This window comes from Pleurodeles waltl, chromosome 3_1 (genome assembly GCF_031143425.1).
Source record: "Pleurodeles waltl isolate 20211129_DDA chromosome 3_1, aPleWal1.hap1.20221129, whole genome shotgun sequence".
NCBI classification, from domain to species: Eukaryota; Metazoa; Chordata; class Amphibia; order Caudata; family Salamandridae; genus Pleurodeles; species Pleurodeles waltl.
This window is the reverse complement of record NC_090440.1, coordinates 1848030321-1848048647: the sequence shown is the minus strand read 5'-3', so window position 1 is coordinate 1848048647 and position 18327 is coordinate 1848030321. Positions and strand designations below refer to the sequence as shown.

Here is an 18327-nt window from a genome sequence, read left to right as displayed (position 1 = left end):
AAAAAAGAAAGCACTACATGAAAGAAAACAGTATAGTTAAGGAAAGAAACATATCGAGATTACCATAACGCAATGAAGTAAGGGAAAAAGGGCAAATACCAAACGATGACGCAAATCAATCCAATACAAAACAACCGGGTGTAGAAAAAAAAGTGAAAATCACAAACAGATATCATTGGAGTTAGAATAAAAATCAATTGAAACAAAACTAAGTAAAAATAAAACTCAATGAGTCCAGATAGAACAAGGATAGAAAATCAAAACAAAGCCCAAATGGCAGGTAAATGCAGAGCGAAAACCTACTCCCTTTAGCAGCCAAAATCCACCCTTATCTGGGCTGGGTTTGTTTCGGGTTTGTTTTGTCGGGGTCCGCGCTGTTTTCTGCCTTCTTCTGACAAACAGTTGTGCTTGTTTTCATCTCCAGACCCGAGAACACTTTATTCAGATGGAGCTGGGAGCAGAGGAGCTACAGCAGCTCCTCGGGCTGTGGCGGGGTAAGTCACTCCTCTCTTTTTAATTACTTCTAGAACAGGGTTGGCAACATCATCCTGACACCCTGCCCGTTCCAGATCTCACTGTAGTACTCTGTGGGTGCTGGCACTCCTACTCCTGGGGCAGGAGCGGTCCTACCCCTCACTGTGTATCTTGCGAGCGGTGTTGACAGCCATGCCACGCCGTGGGGTGGGCGGGGGGCGCACCCTGCTATGGAGTGCATGGGGGGAGTGGCGAGCCTTGCTCCACGGGGAGTGTACACTGTTGTACTGTGCAGCGCCGGTCTGGACACTATGGCACCGCCTTAGCTAGACTGTTTGAGGGGTGTTTTTAGCTTGACACAAGGGGTATGCCCTCTCCCTATACAGTGTTGGTAGAACACGAGTGGTACACCCTGGGGCTACTACCTGCATTTCTGACGCACAAGTGAATGGCATCTGGAGAGCTGATAAGAGGTCCCAAGGGAAGAATACTTTACTTCGGGCATGTGATATTCTGACAGCGATAACTCTGGTAGGAACACCTCTTGTTCTGCACTACGCAAGAGGTGCTATTATCCGTATGAATAAAAAGAGAGAATAACGCGTTCCGCCATGGGTGGTGCCAACAGACTTGTCGTTAGGGTGCAACGCAGTGCACCCCTTTGATGGTAGAGGAACCCTGGCTGTTCTACGGAACTCTTAATCACCTCTTGCATTCGGGTATTTGTAGTTTGCACAGTCCCATCTTGACACATAGCTGAAAGTACCAGAAAGGAAAACAAATGTCAAAAAACATAATTGCAATGCTATTGGCGCGTTGGGCACTTGAGACCCCTGCTTCAGGGCATGGTAGTTGATGGCTAACCTGTATTTGGGTGGGCGGTGCTGACACCCCTTCCTTTGCTCTCGTTCCAAGGTTCGCCAAAATACTTTATTTGGCCCCGTCCCTGGCAGTGCTGGGTGCTTGGTGAAAACTGCCACACGGACTGCGCCTCTGTGCAACACCGGCTGCCAACCAGGCAAGGCACTTGTAAATAATTGTCTCGCGAGCTGTAACGCGAGAGGGGTTTGTACAAGGGTGGACACTCTTCATAAGGATTTGTGCAGTCCTCTGCTAGCACAGGTCAGCTCTGGGTGAGTTGTAAAAGTTTCTGGCATTGTCCCTAGATCTGTGGAGTTGTGGGATGGCGGCAGGCGAGCAAAATGATCCACGGTCTGGATGCTTTGTGTATTGACTTTCATACACTCTTGTGTGCGTCTTAATAAGCGGACTGTTTGTCTTTCGCCCCATGCTTCGATGGAAAAGCCGTGCTTGCTCACGGTGGTGGGAAAGAAAGTAGCAGCTTGCTCCGTTCTACATGCACAAAATAAGGACGAATGATGTGCTCTCTGCGTGAGCCTTACATTTCAAGTGCATGGAATAACACTCAACAAGTGTCAGACTTAGTCCAATCAGTGCTTAATTTGTGCTAGTTGTTGCCGGTGCTGAGCACCGGCACTTATGTTTGAGGGCCGGCGCTTATTCTTCTGCCTCAAACATTTGCAGCGAGCAAAAGACACATGTGGGAAAGGCGGAGGAAGAGGAAAACGAAAAAGCGTCACAAAGGGAGAAAGTAGAAAGCTGCAAGAGTGAGTTAAAGGGGCAGGGAGTGGCTTTATATGGATTGAAGAGACCCGAGATGGCTTCAGGATTACCTTGCGTCCGTATTCCTTGTTCGCATATTTAAATGCAGTGCCGCGTGTTTAACAGGAGGGCGTTTTGGGCAAGGCACCTTTTTATTAACATATTAAGCACTGACTCAAGTACATGTGGGATACAAATGGCGTTTGACTAACGGATTGCCCCCACACCCTTGTTATGTCCCGGTGAATAGAGCGTGCCACGTTGAACGCCAGGAGGGCTATTTCCCCCTAAGTAGATGGGCTATCGCAGGCTCCGTTAGCACCTGTTGTGGTCTACGCCCCACGCATCTGGAACTATGTGTCTACAGAGGCTTCAAGGTGCCTCATGTTTGTTCTGTTATACCATTTGTGTAAAGCACGTTATTACTCGCAGAGAAAGTGCATGAAAATCTTCCTTATTAGGTGTGAAGGTAGTGTCCAATCTCGTTTTTCACTGCACCCTAGTACTTGTAGGCTTGGGCTTATAACAGGGTACGTAAAAGTCCCCGTATGTTAAGGAAAACGGTGGCGGGAGTGAGCTCGGACAACTCGAGTTCCAAATGTGAAGTCAGTAAGATATCCTCCCCTCCCCCACTCCACCAATTAATATGGGGTCGGCCGTGGACCGCAGTTCTTTCGCAGAATTAAAACATCACATCGTTGTGGCCCAGTTTCTGCGCTTGTTGTGGGCGAGCAGGGAGACACCAGCATCTGGTTGACCGGCCCGGGGTAATGGAGTGAGACTGAACTAATTGCCTATGGTTCCTGGGCTTCTGTTATTTTGTTTGCCTTCTCATTACCCGCGTGTGTTTGTGAGGGGAGCGGAGAGATGGCTTCAGACTGCACGCGTGCTGCTTGCCGCAAAGAAATTGAAATTAGGTGAGTGCGTGGTTTCTTTGACAACTTGCTGCAGGGCGGGGTCAGGTGCTTCTCCCATTCCCTGGTGGAGTTTAAGCTCCAACACCCCCTCCTACCACCAAGGCAGGCAGGTCAGTGAGTGATTACCGTGTTCGACTGTGAATCTGACTCTGCATCCTGCAATATACCTAACCTCAAAGGTGCCTAGAGTTTTTCGCTAGTTCAACATGTGTGTGTGTGAGTAGTTCATCGTGTGCAGTTTTGTTTGCACGCTAGTAATTAAATTTTTTACGCAATATAAATTATGCGCTTCACTTATCAGCATGCAAAGGAAATCGAACATCGGAAACTTTGTTCTCGCCTAGCGCGAGGCACTTGAAATCTTCAAGTGGGGCCCAAAAGTTGCCCCCAGCTAACAATGTCTATAGAGGTATTTGCAGCGTACTGCTTGAGAAATCTCAAGGTGCTCTGTGGCAGACGTGGGGTTTTCGTCCCACCCTGACGTAACTGTTGTGTTCGGATATTTCTAAACCCATCCCATTACAAATAAAAAATATACGTAGAAGAGAGGAAACATGACTGCAGGGTGGTGCGTGACACCAGAAACTTGCGATCTCTACAGATGCCTCAAATTGCTCAGAGTGAAGATTATATGCTTGTCACAGGAAGTAGGCCACACTGTAGCCCATGTGTATAAAATATGGCACGAGTGGTTACGTCACCTTTTCGGCAGTTTCCACTGGGCCACTTTGCTATGAGATTGTAAATCATTCCCTTAGGCGGCGAAATCACCTCTCCGATGCCAGTGGAAAATTTCACTGGGGGAGTGTAAAAGAAGCTCACTGTGCGTGCCGACGTCCAGTCGAGTTCTGTTTTACTTGAAAGACTTATGCAGTAAGTAGCAGAAATCCTCTTATCAAGTCTTACTATTGTATAGTGCAGCCAGTATGTAAGTGATATCACTACCACACAGTGCGGTTTAATCCCCCAAAGCTACTTGTTTGAAAATAAAGCACACACTTATGAAAAAGTGGCCTCGCACCCGCTAGAGCCCAGTTCCTTATAGGGTGAACTGCAGAGCAGTCTAGGCCAGTCCTCCTCTGAACCGTGAGCACGAGTGGAGGGGATTCTGCGTGTCTCCTCTTGGGTCTCCAGCATGCGCGCTGTTAGTGTAGGCCCCGAGCCAGACCCAAAGCTTTGTCGAGTAGTTGGCAGCAGCCGAAGGATCCTGATATGAATCAGAAGGACAGGTTCAAAGTACCCTGGCGCTGAAGCTGAGGCCACCGACTTGGCAGCCTGGCAGAACTCGCAGCAGATCGGAACGGACACGCTGTGCAGGCCTTGCGGGAAACTCCTGGAAGTCAAAGTTACTAACTGTGGCAGGACAACAGAGATGCCACACAAGCAGCTGTGAGCTTGAACTGGATAAAATGCCATTTATTCAGTGACGATACAGCAAAGCAGTGGTACAGGCTAGTGCCTGTTACACTGGCGCTAACTGTCGACGTCCCACGCTGCGTGCTTCTGTTTTCCTCGGCTCTTGTAACTGTTTATTGAAGAGAAGCTTCGTAGTTATGGTAATTGCGAGTGTGGTGCCGTTTGAACTGCTTTACGGAGGTGTATCCTGCCTGACGTCCCTACGACAAGCGAGAGCCCCCTCCCTACCTTTCACTGCCTTGCGTGAGAGAGACTGTAGCTCGCGCGTGCGCCTTCTCCCGTGTTCCTGATTGTAAGCGCATTGCCAGAGGCAGACAGTGCGGTGTTGCACACACCTACATTTACTTGTTGCTACCCGTATGTAAATACATTACTTGAAATAAACTGTCCACGGCGTTGTGTTTTGTTGAAGTAATGATTTTGTTGCAGGATTGTTAAACACAGGTGTGGGTTTCCTTACATGCTGAGTAGGGCAATCAGTGAGAGGTCACCCTGAGTTGATACCATTAACCAGATTTTTTTTTACATTTCCTCTGGTCCTGCCTTGTTGTGCTTTCACCTGCTTCTGGACCCCATCGTTCAGGAAGCTATAGCTCCAGTTAAAGGAGGCGCAGTACAATGCCAGGCCGGAGTTGCATAGCATGTGCGCTGTCCTGAGGTAATAGAGGATCCCATTTCTTATAACCCAAGGCCCGTCCTCCTGAGGCTTCGGAGAGACCACTGGGTGCTCATCATTAGGGTTCTTTTTCTAACAAATTGTTTTAGGCTCACTCTATAATAATGCCTACAACTTTTGTGTAGACAATACTTATGATAATTTTATTGCTCAGTTAATAAAAACCATTGGAATATAAAACAAACGCAATACAAATAATACAATTTTAATATTTGACAATAAAACAAGTTAAAAGAAAAAAGCTAAACAGCTAAAAATCATTTCTAACCAACATAAACGTTTATGTTCAATCTTTAAGAGCTAACCTGCAGCAGTTTTCCCAAATTTGCTTTGTTCAATTTCTTACGGAGTAGTTGTAAAATATTTACCCCTTTACAGCAAAATTAAATTGACTCACCTTTAAGCCAAATTATTACCGGCGGTCTACATGAGCGGATATTATTGGCTATAAAATCATATTTTAACAATTTTCTTCTTTCCAAACCTAGGTGGGACAAATACAAAAGGCATACAACAAAGATTCACAATTATAACCGCATAGGCAGCAGTATTGGTCGATATGGTGGCCTTTCCAGGAAGGGTGATCTTCCTTGGTGTAAAAAAAAAAAAAAAACCCATACGGTGTAGCAGGAATTGATGTTTGATGTTAACAGAAAAATGGTTGGCCAAGTACCCTTGTGGGGACAGTGTCGAGAAGGACTGCCCTGGCATGCCATCTTTTGGCCAGAATGGCTTTGTCTGTGGTGAGCGAGCGAACAGTAATGATAAGTAATCTGTTAAATTCTGCCTTCCCAATGTTACTTTTCCAGACTTCTTCCATACCCAGGCTGATGATAACCTGGCTTAGACAGCTTCCCCATGTTCCTTTCATATTACCAAGTTGGTGTGCCTGCACTTCTTGCATACAGTAGAGTATGGAAGAATCCTCTGCTGCATGTAACTTCCATGATGCTGTAAGAAAGGCATCCTGATGCTGAAAACTTTGATTTTTTTTTTTAAGCCCATCTCCTGTCTAACCTGTGCCGGGAAGGCACTTTTCGGGATGTTAAAAACGGCCTTATATGTTTTAACCTGGCTGTTATTCAGAGCATCGATCTCGCGGCCCTTCAGTATTTCGGACCCGTATGAGATAGCTGGAAGCAGCTGTGCAGACATGATTTTTAATAAATGTGACCAGTTTGAGCAATCCAGCTCGCCGAAACTTGCCGGAGCCGGAGGAGGTGACGGGCAGCAGCTGTGAGCTGCCTTTTGATCAGGGCAGGAGCCCTTTAAAACTGCGTGTGCGCTCCCGCTCCGCGGGAAACGCCGAAACTTGCCGGAGCCGGAGGAGGTGACGGGCAGCAGCTGTGAGCTGCCTTTTGATCAGGGCAGGAGCCCTTTAAAACTGCGTGTGCGCTCCCGCTCCGCGGGAAACGCCGAAACTTGCCGGTGCCGGAGGAGGTGACGGGCAGCAGCTGTGAGCTGCCTTTTGATCAGGGCAGGAGCCCTTTAAAACTGCGTGTGCGCTCCCGCTCCGCGGGACGCGCGCGGGTGGCGCCCGGGCGAAGCCCGGGCCAAGGGCGGGCCCGTCCTTGCCCGTCCTTGCCCGTCCTTGCCCGTCCTTGCCAGGAAGAGGCAGGGCAGGGCCACCCCTCTGACACTTATTTTAAACTGTGGTCCCAGATAACCACTCTGCATTTGACTGCCCGAAGGACAAACTCAAGCCTATCTACACTGTGTTGGGGTAGCTTTCCCCCAAAGCTCTAGGTCTCTACCTAGTTAGTGGTCAACTACCTATACAAATCCGCCTTTGCTCGCCCCGTTGTGTTCCTACTTGAATCTCCCACTAATCCCCATATATTTTCCAAACGAAAATTCGACCTTTTGGTAGGTGGTACGTGGCGCAGGGGTTGGAACTTTCCATTCATTTCCCGCCCTGTGCTTGCCTGCTCACGAAAAGTGGTTGGGCCAAACTATACATACATATATGTATTTGATTAGACGGCGCATGCGCGGGAGCTGAGCCACGTTTCCCTCTCAGCTGCTCTGTCCCCCGGGAAGGGAGGCAGTGCTGCCGTCTCCACGGTGACTCAACTTGTGACTGTTAAGCATGTCAAAGCAAAAAGTCCCCTCTATACCCCAGACATTGGATAATTATTTAGTGAAGATTGTTAGTAAAATTAATTGCGAGAGGAGACAATCCCTAGGGCTTAGCAGCCCCCCCCCCCATTATCCAGTGTGCAACTTTCACCTGTTCCATTGGCTCTGGATGACAGTAGCAGTGTCTGCGCTAATTCTGGTGTTCCTGATAGGGAAATGATTATGCAGAATACCTCTACCTTAGCCGATCCAGAGGTTTCTACTGATCCCATAGTGCAACATCCACCTACCCCACTACCTAGAGTGGTTAGAACATGTAGAAAGATCCAGACTAAGCGTGGGGCTGCTCGGCCCGCAAAAAAAAGATTAGTTAGCCCCCTCAAGAATCCAGATAAGGATGAGGATAATACGGCAAATATCGACGACGTTAAACTAGATGCAGAAAAAATAAAAAATCTAGTAAGCATTATTGACTTAAAGATTAAGGGTATTGTCAAACCTCTTATGGTAAAAATTGATCAGCTAACCGCGGAGGTTAATAGATTAGGCGATCTCCTCAAAAAAACACTGGTGGAAGCAGATAGTGTGTCAGTCCCAATAACAATAAGTAATCATGATACTAAGGCTGCTCCTCCCGGTGATGTTACAGCTTTAGATATTAGTAGGAGTGTTGGACAGAACTACCCGACAGCACAGTCCTTAGCCTGTAATGATAGCCAGGTTGTTTTAATACCTGATAGAAAAGAGGATTGGACTGAGGTAAGGCAAAGGCGCGCCATTAATCTCCCTCCTGACTGCGCACCATATGTGGTAGTTTTAGCTAATGTTCCCCCTGTTGCAAAGGGGAATCATCAGGAAACTCACGAGTCTCTAAAAAATAAAACCGTTTCCTGGATGCACAGGCATTGTGGATTTCCAACTGAATTCTCAGATCAAGTTTTGACTACCAGAAGGGTAAATTGGATAGGGAGCTCTAAGAAAAGTTTTAGTGGTGACTGTGTCATTATAAATTTTAAACACCCTCAACATGCTGCCACTGTATTATTAAGAGCTGCCTCATTACCATTTACTGATAATAATGTGTGTGCCCGCTCGCTTGCTTTCTTTTACAGCCATCATAATAATGCCCCTTATGGGAGTAGAGGAAGTAGATTACGCCCTGCTACACACAGGCTATACCCTGATATCTCAATGCAAAACCGGTTTCAACCCCTAAGATCTCTGGATGTAAATGATTGACTTAATGAGGGAGGGCAGTTCTTACCCCAGGTGATTATTATGCCCTGTGTGGATATTGGTATAGACAATACCATGGCCCAAGAGATGCCCAACAACATAGCAATTGAATTGGCGGTGGATATAAGGGCACCGCCCGATTGTGGGGACATAAGCAATTTAAACCAGAATGCGAATTGGGGACGAAGCAATGGTATGGTGCCTGATAGTAATTGTGTTAGGGGTAAGGATACTATTACTATTGTTTGTTGGAATGTGGCAGGGCTGAAATCGAAGGAGAGGGATCCAGGATGATTAACGTTTGTTAATGCCCACGATATTTTATGTCTTCAAGAAACATGGTGTAAATATGATGTTAACTATGAGGGATTCGTTTCTTACAATTTACCGGCGTTGGGAGGTGGTATAGGTAGAGCGAAAGGCGGTCTCCTTATACTTGTAACGATCCGTCGTCCCATTGTGGTTAAAAAGTATATACCTGTAGGGGACCTTGTGCAGATCCTCTGGCTTGCGGATGACAAAGACCATAATGTTTTATTGATTAACTATTATAATAACATTTTTGATGCTACCCGGGTCAAAGTAGTAACAGACTTAGCCGGCGCTGTCGAAAATCTATGTCAGGAACAGTATGTTGTATTTGACTTCATCTGGGTAGGGGACTTCAATACTACTTTGTGCGATTTGTCTACACAAAGGGTTTGTGGGGTTACTAACAGTGCCGGCTGGGATGTTCCGCATTTTGGACATAATAGTTATGGGGAAGCACTGCATAAGTTCATGGGCTGTTATGACCTGGAAATAGTGGAGTGCTGTAAAGATGTTAAAGGTTTACCCATTCCCACTTTTAAAAATTGGCACACCAGTTCGGTTATTGACCATGTGATCACATCTTCTAATATTAGCTCTTACTGTGATCCACCAAGAATTGAAGTAACTACCCTAAGTGACCACAACCGTATTATTTTGGACACTACCCTTTGGGCCGGTAGTTCGGTGGATGTGGGAATTATTATTTCTAATATAGAACCACATAGGACTAACGGTGTAAGGTTAAGATGGATTGGTGAAAGAGCCGATGATTTATCTAGCTCCATAATTAATGAGAGCCTGCTGGACATTGCTTCTATTTTAGAAAATAGTTCTGACTCTGAGAGGGTTTTATATTGTTTTAATCAAATTAATAAAGCTATTGATGGCAAGTTTATTAGTCGCAATAGTAGGCAAAGTAGGAACGGACCGAGATGGTTTAATCACCTTTGCACCTCCGCACTAACTGGCCTCAAGCAGGCTTTAGCAGCGAGGCCCAGGGACAAAAAACTGGTAAATAAATTAAGAATGGAATATAAATGTGCGCTCAAACAAAGGAAGGGCGAACTGCAGCAACAGGCTTGGGATTCCCTCAACCAAGCTGCTGAAATATCAAATTGTACATTATTTTGGGCCACGGTCAACTCGCCTTTTTTAAGGGATGAAAAAATACCACAGTTGACTTCTAATGTTTCTAGTGAGGGGTGGATTGCACATTTCTCCAGCATTTTTGATTCTGATAAAGACAATGATCCTATTCCCAATAAGTGGCCTACTCTGCCTTTGGATATATCCGTTAGTGAGGTCAAATATGGTATATGGGCTAGCAAAGGAGGGAAAGCTCAGGGCCCGGACGGGGTACCTATAGACGTTTATAAAGCTGCGCCAGATGTCTGGGGCCCCCTTTTAACCACTGTTTTTAACGTTGCCATGTGTGCCGAGGCCCCTGTAACTTGGGGTGAATCAATCATTGTGCCAATTCATAAAAAGGGAAGTAGATCTGATGCTAAGAATTACCGCCCGATCTCTCTCCTTGACTCTTCAGTCAAGGTTATGAGTAGAGTGATGTTAGTAAGATTAGAGGAATGGGCTGAGCAGGATAGCATACTGGCTGACAGCCAGTATGGTTTTAGGAAGGGACGAGGTACGCTCGACCAGTGCATCAATCTTGATCTACTGATCGGGAAGTATACTGAAGCAAAACCCGGTTCCCTGTATCTTTGTTTTGCTGACCTGAGCAGCGCATTCGATATGGTAGATCATTCCATTTTATGGCCAACTTTGTTAAATTTGGGAGCCCCAGAAGGCATAATCTTTTTCCTCGCTAGGTTATACGAGAAATTGAAAACCAACGTACGTTTTGGAACCAGAGGAGAATGTACTCCAAAAATCTGTGTTACACGTGGAATTAGACAGGGTTGTGTTTTGGCACCTCTTTTATTTATTTTATTTATTAATGGAATTGATGATATTTTAAAAAAGGTTAATGCTGATGCTCCTCAGATCAATGGTGTTCCGGTGCCGGTGTTATTATATGCCGACGATGCTGTTTTACTTTCTCGAACACCTGTCGGATTACAACGACTAATGGATAGTTTTTCCTCTTTTATTAAAGATAGAAAACTAGTAATTAATAAGGGAAAAACGTATACCATGACCTGCGGAGCTAAAGCCAAAAACGTTAAACGCCTTTTTTATAGACGGCGAAAAGGTGCAACAGGTGGATAAATTTTGTTACCTAGGTATTACTTTCTCTAACGACAGGAAATGGAACAATGAATTTAATAACATCCGGAATAAAATGGCAAAAAATGCTTATGGTATTTATAGATTTGCTGCAAAAGTTGGGGATCGTCGAACCAGGGATATGCTCAAGATTTACCAAGGTAGGTGTGTGACTATTGCTCTGTATGGGGCAGGAGTATGGGGATATAGCTGTACCTACAACTTGCAGTTGGAGGAAAATATTTTTTTTAAAAAGCTTCTGTTTTTGCCCATCTCTGCCTCAACTGAATTAAGCCATCGCGAATTAGCCATTAATTATTTAACTGATTTGATATCACTTAAACCATTGATGATTTGGCGGCCTTTTTGGCTTGGCGATGAGAAGCTATTTAACAGAACTATTGTTGAGGATTGCCTACGTTTGGATAAATATCGAGATATTCCCTGGGTTAAATATGTTGTTGTCTGTTTTTCAGACATTTTTAATTTAAATATTTTAAATAATCCTAGTGCAGCAACCACGATCTCCAAATCAGAAATGAAAAGTATATTTCTAACTTATGCAGAAAGGAAACGAGCAATTATAGCCGGATCATTGTCCTCCGTCATTTTTTATAATAGATACAACCTAATGGAGGGTTTTCCGTTTTACCTAACTATGGTGACTAGGAATTCACATAAATTTGTGCTAACTAGACTAAGATTTGGGATGGCACATTGTTTAGTAGCCCATCCAAACATTAAGAAACACCCGATTGGGCCATGTAGGTGCGATAATGTATCTACACAGAGCACTGTGCACTTTCTGCTGTTCTGTAAACTGTATACATGTTTTCGTATAGTACTTTTGAAACCTCTGTTTGTTAAATACGGAACACGTACAGTTAAACATGCCATGGCTTTAGTTTTTAATCTGCAATCAGCAGATATTTGTTTTTATACCGCCACCTTTTTAAATCAGTGCATCAATTCCAGGAAAAGAATGAGTTTTTAATGTATTTTATTAATCATTCTATATACTTATGAATGACCATATGTATTACCCAATGAGCCATCAACTATAATTAATAACTGTAAGTTTTAATTGCAATGTCTTTTTAAATATGTATTGTTGTCTTTTTTTTCTTTTCTTCTCTTCTTTGTTTATGCTTTTATGGTCATTTATATGTGCCGAATAAAGCTTATGAATTGAATTGATTGAGCAATCCAGCTTCTGTTTGAGCAGTTTAAAGCTATATGTTAGTGAGTTGGCCTTTGTCTTGATCGACTTTAGTTGGTGCTTCCATTTCAGGCGTGGTTCAAGACTGACTCCTAGATACTTGTACGACTGCACCATCTCTATTTTTTTTCTCTCCAGGTACCAATAAATTGATTATATTTAGCCCCAAGGAACCTGATCAGTTTAGTTTTATCCAGATTGATTTCTAGGCCTTGCTCGGCCATAAAGATGTTAAGTGCTAATAGAATTAGTTTAGACAATAATAACTAAACAACAACTAGATTCAATCATAGTATTCAACTAAACAAAAGAAATGTAAACAAAGAGTTGGAGAAACTTACATAGAGGCATTTACCTTGCTAGCAGAGCCTGCAGAAGTCCCAAAAGCCCAGTCTCCACCAGATAAAGAATATGGTAGTGATGTTTCTCAGGGGGCCGGACTAGAGGGATTGTCTCAAACTCCCCTAAACTCAACCCGGTGCCTCCTACAGTAAAATGTAAAGGGAGGGAGTTGTGCCCACACAGCTATGACATTGGAAGCACTGTGATGTTACAATGTCCTTTAATGGTGCTCTGGTGACATACCGAACTTCACTTCAAAAAGAGGACACTTGTTCTGGTGTTCTTTCCTCCTGTATGTTGGGTGAAGTGGCGCTTGCTAGTCCACTCCTTATTTTTCAGTAGAGTATGAGTTCTGAATCACTGTTGCAGTGAGTCTCTCCTAATTTCTCAAGGATCTCTGGTAAGCACAATAGGTATACCTTTTTCTATACCCTAATTTTCAGTCCACGAGGTGCACAGGCAACTTTTTTTCCCACCACACATCATCTCCTCTGTGTCTTGGCATACAGCATGAGTTTGGAGATGAGCCACACAACTTCCACAGCCCTTCCACTCAATGTGGAGTGCATGAGAAATCTGCTTAGGAATATTGCACTTTACTGTACCCCTCATTCTGCTTTGCTTCTATTAAATATTCTTTGCAGGCCTATCAGTCACTATGGTGCACTAAAATAATATTCCACCCATTGTTCCCACCTCTGCTGTGCATGAAGTGCACTTGTAGCCCATCCTCAACTTGTAGTCCATCCTCCACTTTAGTGCATTATGCCCCCCTTTGAAGAGGCAGGGCAAGTGAAGCACTTACAGTCCTGTTTAACGGGTACATCTCTCCCACTTTTTAATCAGGGGCATAGCTTGGTTGCTATGATTGGGGGGTGGGTGGAAGTGAACTTAAGGCTTGCCAACAATCACTGGCATAGCTTGTTCAAATACATTATATGAGAAGCAGGGCATTGCGGGTGCTTAAGGGGCAGTGCATAGTATTAGGAGTACTTGAAATATAATAGTTTTCAAACTAACTAGCATTTTTTAAAAATGTTCAAAACAGAGAGGAGACAAAAAGTGTGTGTGTGTGTTTTTTGTCTGTGTGTAAAAAAAAAGAAAGGAAAAAATCCCAAAGTGAAATCCAGCACACATCATCATACCCAACTGAAAGCCCTTGTACCCTACTATTTACCACATAATTAATTTTTTGTGGTGTGTAACACCCCCCTGAAGCTACTCCCCTGTTGTCAATGTATGGTGAGTCCTTTCAACACTACCGACTCAGAGCACCACACGCTATCCCGATTGCACAGTGCTGGAGGTTAGGTGGTTGGCTGCTTTGTCCAAGAGGAGTGTTTCTCTCATACTCCTGACTTTCAGTACATAAAGAGTGCTGGCATCTCCCCTCCAGCAAGAGCACTTCCTTTCTACCTCTGGTATTACATTGGGTTAAAAGTAGAATTAACTGTCCCACTTACTCAATGCCACACTCAAGAGGGCATAATATCTACTTTACAATGTGTCCATTATTTTCTTCCTTCCATACTCCAACATAGACTTTCTTATATAAAATGTTTATCCTTTTTCTGACCCAATAATCTTTCATCAACACATTCTGTATACTGATATTTCTTTTGAGTGCATCTGACTGTCCTTAATACAAGGGTGGACGTCCCCACCCCCAAACCTACCTATGAACTGAATGACCAGAAGTAGCAGGCTATTAGGATGGTTCTGGTAAAGTAGAGGCGAAAGAGATGGCAGGTGCCTGACCTTCAGTAGGACATAAATCTAAATATTAACCAACATATGTGGGCCAAGGGCTCCTAGAAGTGAGTGCCACTTCCTCGTTCTTTCGTAGGGTGCATAGTTCAAACAGATTTACTGGAGGGGGGTGAATAAATCCAGACAGAATGCAATACATTTGAGCCACGACAAATGCAATGTAAAGATAGATGAAGGAATAACTTAATAAAAGTGTATTACATAAATAGCACTGAAAGGTCACACCGCGAACCATTAGAAAAAAAAATCTTTATTGCAAAAGTAGGAGTAAAATATTGTGAATCTTTGTTTAAATTAGTATTAAAAATAGCCCTACTACTAGACAGATAAAGACGGTGGAAGCAGAAAAAATGCTCGTCACAACTGTCTGCAAATGTCTCAAGGCCCAGTTCACAAAACCTTTCTTTGAACATGCATTAGCACAAACTGGAAAAAACAAAATGTACATGTTTGTAATTTTTTTGACAGGAACTTGTGCATGCACAAATTGAGATGCATCAATGTCACTTGAACTGCATATGCATCTGCTCATGCGTGGAATTTGGGAATTGGTGCTTGGATTGTGGCCAGAGGCATCACCACCATAGATTTGCGCACACGCAGAGATGGGCATAGATTTGTGGTGAAAACATATCCCCTTTCCCTGTACAAGTCCTGCCAAAGTACTGGGATCACGCAGGGGAAGTGAGGTGTAGACAAGAAATGTGGAGGTACTCTATTTACACAGCATTTCTCGAACAAGCACGTGTGACCTAAGTAAGCCTAGGCATGTAGGATTTCGTTTTACCCATATTATTGCTTTAGGCACAAACACTTCACATTTTCTTTTTGATCGGTTTCAAAATGTCAGTGCAAGGCAAGTGAGCTCCAGACACATTGGATGGAGTGGAGAGAGCTCCATAACAAAATGGGCTTCTGCCCCACCACCCACATGGGAAGCAGTGAATAAAAAAGCTGCAAGTCTGCACCCCTTAGTTAAATACGTTGGGCGCGCTGTCATGGAAGGCCATATAGAGGAAACAAGAACGGCGCAATAAGTTCAATGGAACCTAGGTAACACATCCAATATAAAAGAAACAGTGGTTACCTGGGACTCCTTCAATGTCCCCATTTAAAAATAAAGTTCTTTAGAACAAATACAACTCATGGGTGTAATAGTTCCAGAAATGGTCTGAAGGCTACACTCAAGTCACACACGTAGGTGTAATATTTTACACTAGAATTCTAAAAGACAACAGCAAAAAGGTTGCAGTGCTCAGTGTCCTCAGTGCTCATAAAAAAAAAAAGGCAAAATATGTAGACAAAACCAAACTGCTAACAAAAGTAAAGAGAAATGAGAGCTATGTATTCACTTCACTGTAATTTACAGAGCTTCAGGTAATTTTTAACAACACAACTGTCCGTTTGAGGTGCTGTGGATGGCATATCGACCATTCAGTGAAGACCTCATCAGGAAAAAGTTTACATTTTTGGGCCACATAAAAATGAGGTAACATGATGAGGTAGAGTCAATCGGTGAATGTGGCTTTGTCATGCATTGTAAGATAGTGGAGTCAGCCAATGATCTAATCAAGAATGAGTTTTAGAGATATTGCCAAAATAGCCAGGTAGCTATACTTTTGAGTACTCACAAAGGGAGTTCAGGGCAGAAAATGCAATAAAAAAATATTGAAATGTGTATATGCAGATGCGATGTATCCGTGTGCCTAGAAGACAGCCCCAGTTTAGGACAAATTCGATCTATTCTGTGACTTTGGAAAAATGCACTACCAAGCCATAAGGATGGATCTGGGAATATACCTCCGTAATATGAAAGCACTTCAGTGTGTTTTGGTGTTAAATGTACATGATTTGATAGGAATTGTTTTTGGAGCACTACATAGGGAGATTTTTTGAGATGCTAATCTGCATTGCATTAGAAAATATTCCGGGGAATGCAGATGTACCAACATTAAGTTTAAGCATTTAATTAAATAGCTAGAGTCCAAATTGCTTCATATTCCGGATTTAGTGTATCTGCAGATAAAGTGTAAAAACCCTACATGGTCGCTGTTTGCTTTGTTGAACTTGGTTACAACTCTATGGCAGTCTTCAACCTGAGCATAGAGAGCTGCCTTTTCCTTCTCCAATAACTATTTTTGCGCTCATTTGTGCACCGGTGGAGCTGCTGTGAGACCCAATACATTGTTGACGCTTTTTAGGACAAGCTACAGAAAGTGTGAACCACCTTCTTTTTTTCTGCAAACATCTGGTTCCATTAGGCTATATATTAATGTCATGCTAGAGAAAAATGTGGCAAAATAAAACATTGTTTACAAGAAATGCATTCATGAAGACATATCTATTACTACAGTGCAAAGGTAATTTTCAATGTTATTATTATACTACGGCTTAGCTTACCTGATTAAAAAAACACTGCTGTATGCTGTCTGAACCCTCTCCGAAATCAGTTTAGAATGTAGAATAAGGGGACCATAGTCACAAGGTCTATATATTCTGAGTTTATCCCTCTAATCTCCTGTGCTCTGATTATGGTTAAACAACTTTTGTTAGAAATACTGCAGATGAAAAAAAAACTGCACATCATAAACCAAACATATAGATGCTTTGAGTGTACAAATATATTTTTAAAGGTAGGGGAGGGGAATTCTGACCCACTTGAGGCTTCTCTTCTCATGAGTTATGGGCCTTCTGCACACAATGTGGAAAGGTTTCAAAATGGGTAAGACTGTAATGCGGTCCAGTGTTGTAATCAAGGGGTTCTTGAGACATCGTGAGCCACAAGGGCAAAGACAGAGTAGTTTGTAAATCTTACTAAAACACCAAGATAACAATGTAGAACCATATTACATGTTACCTGTTGACATATTTGATATTACATATCTGTTGTGAGTAAAAATGGCGTTTTTTCAAACTGAGAAATGTTTTTTTAAAGCAATGACTGAAATATACCAGATGAAACTGCTTGGTTGTGTGTAATAATACGAAAAGAATAGTAAGTATTTAAGGATGCAGTATATTAAAAAGAAACACCATTTGCTTTGTTAAAACCACTTTTTTCCTGTAGAATGTTGAGATTGTTAAAGCTTTTCCGTTCAAGATGCCGCTAATAATGGGCACTGATTGGAAATACAATGTGTTGTGTTTTTTTTTTTTTTTTTTTTTTTAAAGAGATTGTTAATTAAAAAAATGTGCAGTGGTCAAGGCTATTAGAATTTTGTGCTCTATGGCTGCAGCATTTACAGTATAATTGTAGATTTACCGATCTTGCCATATAATTTGCGACATAATTATGCAGACTTCACCAAAAATATTTTATTTCACTCAGAATAATCAAAACAATACGGCCATAGAATATGCTGCAAAGTGCCACATGATTTGACTTGTACTGTAGCATACTTCCTATTTTTTCCTCAGAGGTCATTTTTTGAGTTGTTTATTGTCCAATACAGAGATCAAGATTTTTAAAAGTGTATTAGAATTTTCCAAAAAGTCTGAAGCTCTTTGAAGTGTACAGATTTTTTTATGTTTAATAGTTCTCCTTATGTTAGTTTGGATGGTTTGTTTTAAACCAAAATAACACTAATTTAAATTTCAGTAACAAGAAAAGAAACACAGGCTCAGATGTCAGAGGTCCAACGATAGTTCAAATTCATCTTTCAAACCTTGTACATAGGGACACAATAATTACTTTGCATCACCCCTTGAAAACTAGTAGCCCTGACTGAGGAAGAAAAGTGCCTGAAGTGTACCGACAAATGTTCAAACTTTACATCTTAATAAGAATTGAAATGCAGGAGAATAATAGCTGGCGGGAACCCAGAGAAACGGGTGTTTTTCGGGCGCAGTTGCTTGTAGATGTTGAGTATCATTAAAGAGTTGGAAGATTTTGACAGGGAGCTCATTCCTCTGTTGTTGAAGAAAAGACGTGAGACAGAAAGATCTAGGAAGAGAAAGAGAGACTGATTTTTGTGTATGAAATATGAGACACATGGGGGAGGGGGTGCAACAAAGTTCTCCTGTATAAGTTGTTGGTTAAA

General features: G+C 42.9%; 1 protein-coding gene across 5 annotated transcripts in view; it reads left to right on the top strand.

Moving 5' to 3' along the window:
* Window positions 1-373: 373 nt before the first annotated feature.
* Window positions 374-18327, top strand: part of GULP1 (GULP PTB domain containing engulfment adaptor 1) — a 1895686-nt gene continuing 1877732 nt past the window's right edge. For all 5 annotated transcript variants that reach the window (XM_069225937.1, XM_069225932.1, XM_069225939.1 and 2 more), the window contains exon 1: window positions 374-494. The gene's annotated coding sequence lies outside the window, so the exon portion shown is untranslated. The remainder of the gene's footprint in view (window positions 495-18327) is intronic.